Raw genomic sequence first — 6364 nt, forward strand, 5'->3', positions numbered from 1 at the left:
CCTTACGCGCACACTTACGCGCACATGCTCGCACATGCTCGCACACTCGAACGTAATGTTTTTTTTAACGTAATATTTGGAAAGGTGTATTGTGCCTGTGTGTGTGTCTGAGTGTGTGTGAGATTGGGTGAGAGAGTGTGAGATTGAGTGAGTGTGTAAGTGACTGAGTTCAGTAGGCACGTGCGTGCGCACGTAATGTTTTTTTAACGTAGTATTTTGAAAGGTCTAATGTGTATGTGTCTGTGTGTGAGTGTGTAAGTGAATGAGTTCCTAAAGCACACACGCGCACTTACGCGCACATAAGCGCACACTCGAACGTAATGTTTTTTCACGTAATATTTAGAAAGGTCTAATGTGCATCTGTGAGTGTCTGTGTGTGAGTGAGTGTGAGATTGAGTGAGTGTGTAAGTGACTGTGACGACCCTGGCTGTGTCTTCTCTGCCTGTTGTCTCCTCCCTTCTGCAGGCAGTGGGTGGGCCAACTGCTGCTAAGTGGTGATCCAGCTCACCTGGACTGATCAGCTGTGAGGGCTATAAATGCTCCACAGTCTGGGCAGTCATTCTCTTGCTTGGCTCCCTCCAGGACTGCTTGGGTGTTCTGCTTTGGTTTGTTGTTTTGCCTGATCAATCAATAAATTAATATTTTGAAAGGTCTAATGTGCATGTGTGTGTCTCTGTGTGTGAGTGAGTGTGAGAATGAGTGAGAGAGTGTGAGATTGAGTGAGTGTGTAAGTGAATGAGTTCCTAAAGCACACATGCGCACTTACGCGCACACACGCGCACATTCGCACGTAATGTTTTTTCACGTAATATTTAGAAAGGTCTAATGTGCATATGTGTGTGTGTGTGTCTATAGAACTTTTTTTACAGAATTCAACCAAGCAAGTCCGCAAACGTATGGGGATCGAAAACATCTCTAAACATGTTAGTACAATTATAATATGTATTATATACAATGTAAACCAGGACCAATCCAAATAAACCCTTCCGAATCTCTATACCTCTCCTCAGCCCTTGTGGGTCACAGTTTAAACCCAATGTCTCCATTTCAAAGATCTGGGGGAATAACGCCACTCTCTCCGTTTGGCCCTTCCCTTTTTTTGTTGGTTTTCGGGATAACTACACTGGACGTCGTTTGTTGAGACCCACTGGGAAGTAGCTATGAAGCTTGTGGATCCAGCACCTCTCCCTCTTTCGTCTCTGTGCTGGAGTCCATGTTGGATCATGTTCCAGTGGGTAGCCGGTAAAATGTTCTATGCCGTGGTCCTGGAAATGGGTGATTAAATGTGATGATCGGCCCTCCCCCTTCCTAATTGTGTACCTATGTTGGGTGAGTCTGGTGTTGACCGCGTTACCTGTCTCCCCTACATAAGCCTTCCCACATTTGGTGCACTTGACAATGTAAATGCAATTTGTTTGTGTTAGTGGGATATGTTTTGGCAGCTGAAAGCCGTGGTTCGTAATTGGGTCCCTAATTGAAAATCTTCTTGAACCTAAGAGACTTCTGCCGGTTCTTTCTGGTAATTTTGCCCGTACCAGAAGTTGTTTGAGGTTTGGGTTACCTCTGTAGGCCGGGATCACCCTAGAAAAGTTGTCCAACATTGTGTTTTCCAGGATTCTCTTGAAATTCTCCCGTAGTGTGCGGGTTGCCCGTGTTCCAAAAGTGGAGTAAGTGACCACAAGTGGGAGTTCCTGTTTTGTTTCAAGGTTCTCCCTTGTTGTAGTCATCTCCACGGACTTATTGATTTTACGGAGGAAGCCTCTTGAGTAACCCCTCCTCCTGAGGGCTGTGAAAAGTACTTTCCTCGCATCGTCACAGTCCCGTTTGTGTGTACAGATGCGGGAGAACCTTAATAATTGGGATTTAACAATCCCCTTGAACACATGTTTAGGGCGGAAACTTTGTTTATGGAGGAGTGCGTGTGAATCTGTCTGTTTGAAAAACATTTTTGTGTCAAGTGTTCCTGTCTGCAGGAAGTTCGGACCTTTGAAAGTTGTTATATCAAGAAAATCTATCTCCTTGTCTTTTAGGGTTGCTTCCACTTTGATTGAGGTGTGGTGTTGATTCATCGTCTGTACAAAGTCGTCAAAGCCCGTTTTCGAGTGTGACCAGATGTCATCAAGGTACCTCAGCTATATAAGGGGGCGTTGTTTGCATTTCTTGAAGATCTCCTCTTCCCATTCTGCCATGTATATGTTTGCGTATGCTGGTGCAAACCGTTTTCCCATAGCTGCTCCCTTAATCTGTAAATAAAATTGTTTCTGAAAAACAAAGTCATTTCTCGTGAGGCTTATTTCAAGCAGTCTCATCAGGCAATCATCTGGTCGGTTGGGGTCCGGATGGCGGTCTAGCATTCTTCGGATGGCACTCAGTCCCAGCGGGATTTCAATGTTTGTATATAGGTTGCATACATCCATTGTGAATAGAAAGCAAGGTTCGTGTAGTTTCAGTCTTCTAATTTTGGTCAGGAAATGTTGTGTGTTCTTTATGTAGCTTGTGTGTTGTGTTGACAGGGGGGTTAGAAAGTGCTCCAGGTATTCCGCTATCCCATAGCTTTCACTCCCACAATCCGAAACTATGGGACGGCCAGGTGGGATGCGATCCGGGATTGTCCATTTTGTCTGTGGTTTGTGAATTTTAGGGAGGAGGTAGAAATACCTGGGGCGGGGTGGTTTTTGTCCCAGTAGGTATTTATGTTGATTTTTTGTTATGATTTTTGATTTATACAAACCTTCTAGTTCTGTTGCTATCATTTCTGCCGTTTGCCTGTACATTGGTTTCTCTAATTGAATGTAATATTGTGTGTCCTGGAGTTGGCGCCGTGCTTCTGTGACATAGTCCGGTAAGTCCATTAAAACTATGGCACTGCCTTTGTCCGCAGGTTTTATAACTAATTCTTGGTTTTTTCTAAGTTCCTTCAGTGCCTGCTCTTCCCCCGGTGGTAAATTGGGACTTTCTGGTATATATCTGAGGTTTCTGAGTGACTTTCCATCTTCACTCATCAATTCAAGTAACTGCGTTGGTAGTTTGGAGATATCCGGTTCCCATGTGGATGGTCCCACAAAGGGCTTGATCTCTCGTGGGGGTTGTGGTCCAAAATATGAGGTCAATTTGAGTCGTCTATGATATTTGTACAGGTCTACTGCTAATGCCTGTCGTGTTGCCCTAGAGGCGGTTGTTGTTGGGACAAAAGAGAGTCCCCTGTTTAAGAGGGCTAATTGTTGTCGATTCGGCTGAAAATGGGTGGAGAGGTTTACGATTCCCTTGTCTTTAAATGTTTCCTTGTCCTGGTTTACGTCTACTCTAAAAAAGACCTCCAATGCTGCCACATGTTGTCGGCTGTTTCCGTCGTCCAATGTCTGTCGTCCCCTGTGGTGTTAAATTTTGATTTCTCCAATCGTGGGATAAATGATTTGAAATTTTTGATTAAATCATTAATCTGTTTCAGGTTGCGTTGTCTCTGGGCGGGTAGGTTGCCGCTGAAATTGATTACTGGGACGTGGATCGTTGCGTTAGGGAACGTGGCATGTGCCACATTATAGAGGGAACCCAATGTCTGCCGTACCAGTGATGGGTTCGTTGAATTAAGGTCATCTAGGCCAAAGGATAGGACGACCTTGGTCACTTCTGGGGATGGTGGTGTTCCCTTCCTGAGTAAACTAACCGCATGTGAGATTTTGGCCCCCGGGAAGCTGTCCACCTGGATATGGGGATCCCAAATTTCCGGGAACCTGGCTAGGTTTGAGTCCCCTATGAGTAGGACCTGCCGTTGTGGTAGGAGGGACCAACTCAGGTTCGTCTCTCCTCTATGTGGATGCTCTGTGTGTAAAGGGAGGTATGGTGGTCCCTTTGTAAAACCAGTTTTGGCGGGTCGAGGGTTTGGATCATCTGTGTTTTGTCCCTCCTCCTCTTCCTCCCTGTCTCGTTTGTCCCCTAAATCTATCTGTTCCCCTGTGTGTGGCTCCCTTCGGGTAAACGGTCTTAGTCGTGGTGTTCCCGGAATGGCGACGCTGTTCATTCCTTTTGGAATTAGCCGCCTGTAGTTCGTCTCATCGGGGTGTCTGTGGTGTTTCTGGGGGGTTGTTGTTAAAGCCGTTGTCGTGGGTACCTCCTCAGCTTCCAGTGGTTGATCTGTGTGTGGCGAGGTTCCTGGTGTGTCATCTTCTGATATTAGTACCTTTGTGGTAGGAAGCGTTCCACTCCAGGATGTATTGCCTATTTCGGGATGGGGTTTCTCCCGTTGCATCATGGTTTCACTTCGTAGGCCTGTGTGTTTCTCCGTTTTGAGAGGGAAGGAAGGAGCCATGATGCTGGTCAGAGTGATCCGTGTGGCTTCCAATGCTTCCTCCCTTATGTGGGGCGTGTGTTGGCGTGCCCTCCGTGCGGCCACCAGAAACGCCCTGTTCCACTCTATCACAAGTAGTGGCCTTATCATGTTTACCGCCTCCTCCTGTACCCGGAGGTAGTGCTCCTTCAGGGTTTGGATTGTGGCCGACGTCCAGTCTTTTGCATTCTGGTGTGCCCAAAGGTGCGTCTCCTCCGATGGACAGAAGGGTTGGATAATCCGAATCAAGTAGACCTCCACTTCTCTCAGAAAGGTAGGCGTTGGGTCTTCTGGTTTCTAACTTAACACTTAACTCATCAGGTTTAGGGGTTAGGGTTAGGGTTAGAGGGTTAGGGTTTAGGGTTAGGGGTGGGAGTTAGGGTTAGGTTTTTAAGGTTAGGAACTCGGCGCCAGAGTTCCGTGCACGGGCCATCACTTATGTCTGGCCAGGATCGGCTCATTTCAGGTTCAGGCCCCCCGGAACTTGTGTGCCCAATCTAAGGATCCAGCGCCATTCAGCCCGGATCCGCTGGACAGTGGACCACATGGGGTCATGCTCAATGACCGTTGCTTGAAGTGACGGCCATCCGTGGTTCAAAATGATTCACTAGCGGGGTGTGGGTTAGTTGAGATTTTAGCAGGCCTTTAAAGATATGTTTAGGATGGAAACTGCTCCTATGCAGTAGTGCATGTGAGTCAGTTTCCTTAAAGAACACCTTTATATCAAGGTTATTAGTGGCCTTAAAATTCTCCCCTTTGAATGTGGTTGTGTCCAGGAAGTCCACCGACACACTGTTTATGGTGGACTTGAGTTTGATGGATGGATTGTGCTGGTTAAGTGAATTGAGGAATTCCCCAAACTCCTCCTGTGTGTGATGCCCTCCTGTGTGTAACCCTAACACCCCAAATGTCATCCAGGTACCTAAAATAATGTAAGGGCTTTTTTCCGCAAGCCGCCAACGCCGATGTCTCCCACTCAGCCATAAAAATGTTGGCGTAGGCTGGTGCAAATTTTTTGCCCATTGCTGTTCCCTTAATTTGTAAATAGAATTTGTTCTCAAATTGAAAGTCGTTTCTTCTCAAATTAATGTCAAGGAGTTGGAGAAGCTCCTTTTCTGGTCGTTTTTTATTTGGGAATTTAGAGAATTTATTTTTCACCGCCTGGATACCTTCATTTATGTCAATATTTGTATACAGGCTGTCAATGTCCAGGGTGAATAAAAATGAATTGGAGGTGTCATGACCACTTGGCTCCGAATGACCACAACATAAACGGGGAGACCAAGCACTTTTAACAAAAAGGGATTTATTGAAAAGTAAAGTGAACAGTCAATGGTAACGGTGAAAGCAGTAGGGTGCAACAGGGTATAATCAGAATCCAACGAGGGTAATCCCAACGAGGCTTTAACAACGGGACTGGCACTCTCCAGTGGACGCGTTCGGCAAGGTTTATGATTTCGTTCGGCAGCAGCTGACCCTCGGCCCGATCAGCCCCATCTCCGTCCTGAACACGGGTTTTTAAGCCATCACTGGTTCATCAGGTTAATGAGCCCCACCTGGAGTGGTGGCCTCCCAAACAGGTCCAGACAGCTCCATCTGCAGGCCAAGCACAACACCAGACCAGGCGCAGCCAAAGACACCATATCACAAATATTAAACCCAGACGTGAGGCCACCTAGTGGGCCGTCACACCTCCCCCCAAAAGATAAAGGCCCATAGCAGGAGGGGGAGTTAATTACCAAAACCCATTAAACGAAAAAGAAAATATTTTAACCAAAAGAAACCTTCATACACACATGCTCATGCACACTCTCAAACATTACTGTCTCAAACATTACTGAGGACTGTTATGAAATGGTCTGATGGTGCTATGGACTGTCTGCGGGATGCCCTGGAGACCACCAACTGGTCTGCTCTCTGTGAACCACATGGTGAGGACCTGGATGGACTGACAGACTGTGTTTCCGACTACATCAAGTTCTGCACTGAGAACTCCGTCCCCACCAAGAAGGTACGCTGTTACCCAAACAACAAACCATG

Source organism: Takifugu rubripes, chromosome 20 (assembly GCF_901000725.2).
Source record: "Takifugu rubripes chromosome 20, fTakRub1.2, whole genome shotgun sequence".
Lineage (NCBI taxonomy): Eukaryota > Metazoa > Chordata > Actinopteri > Tetraodontiformes > Tetraodontidae > Takifugu > Takifugu rubripes.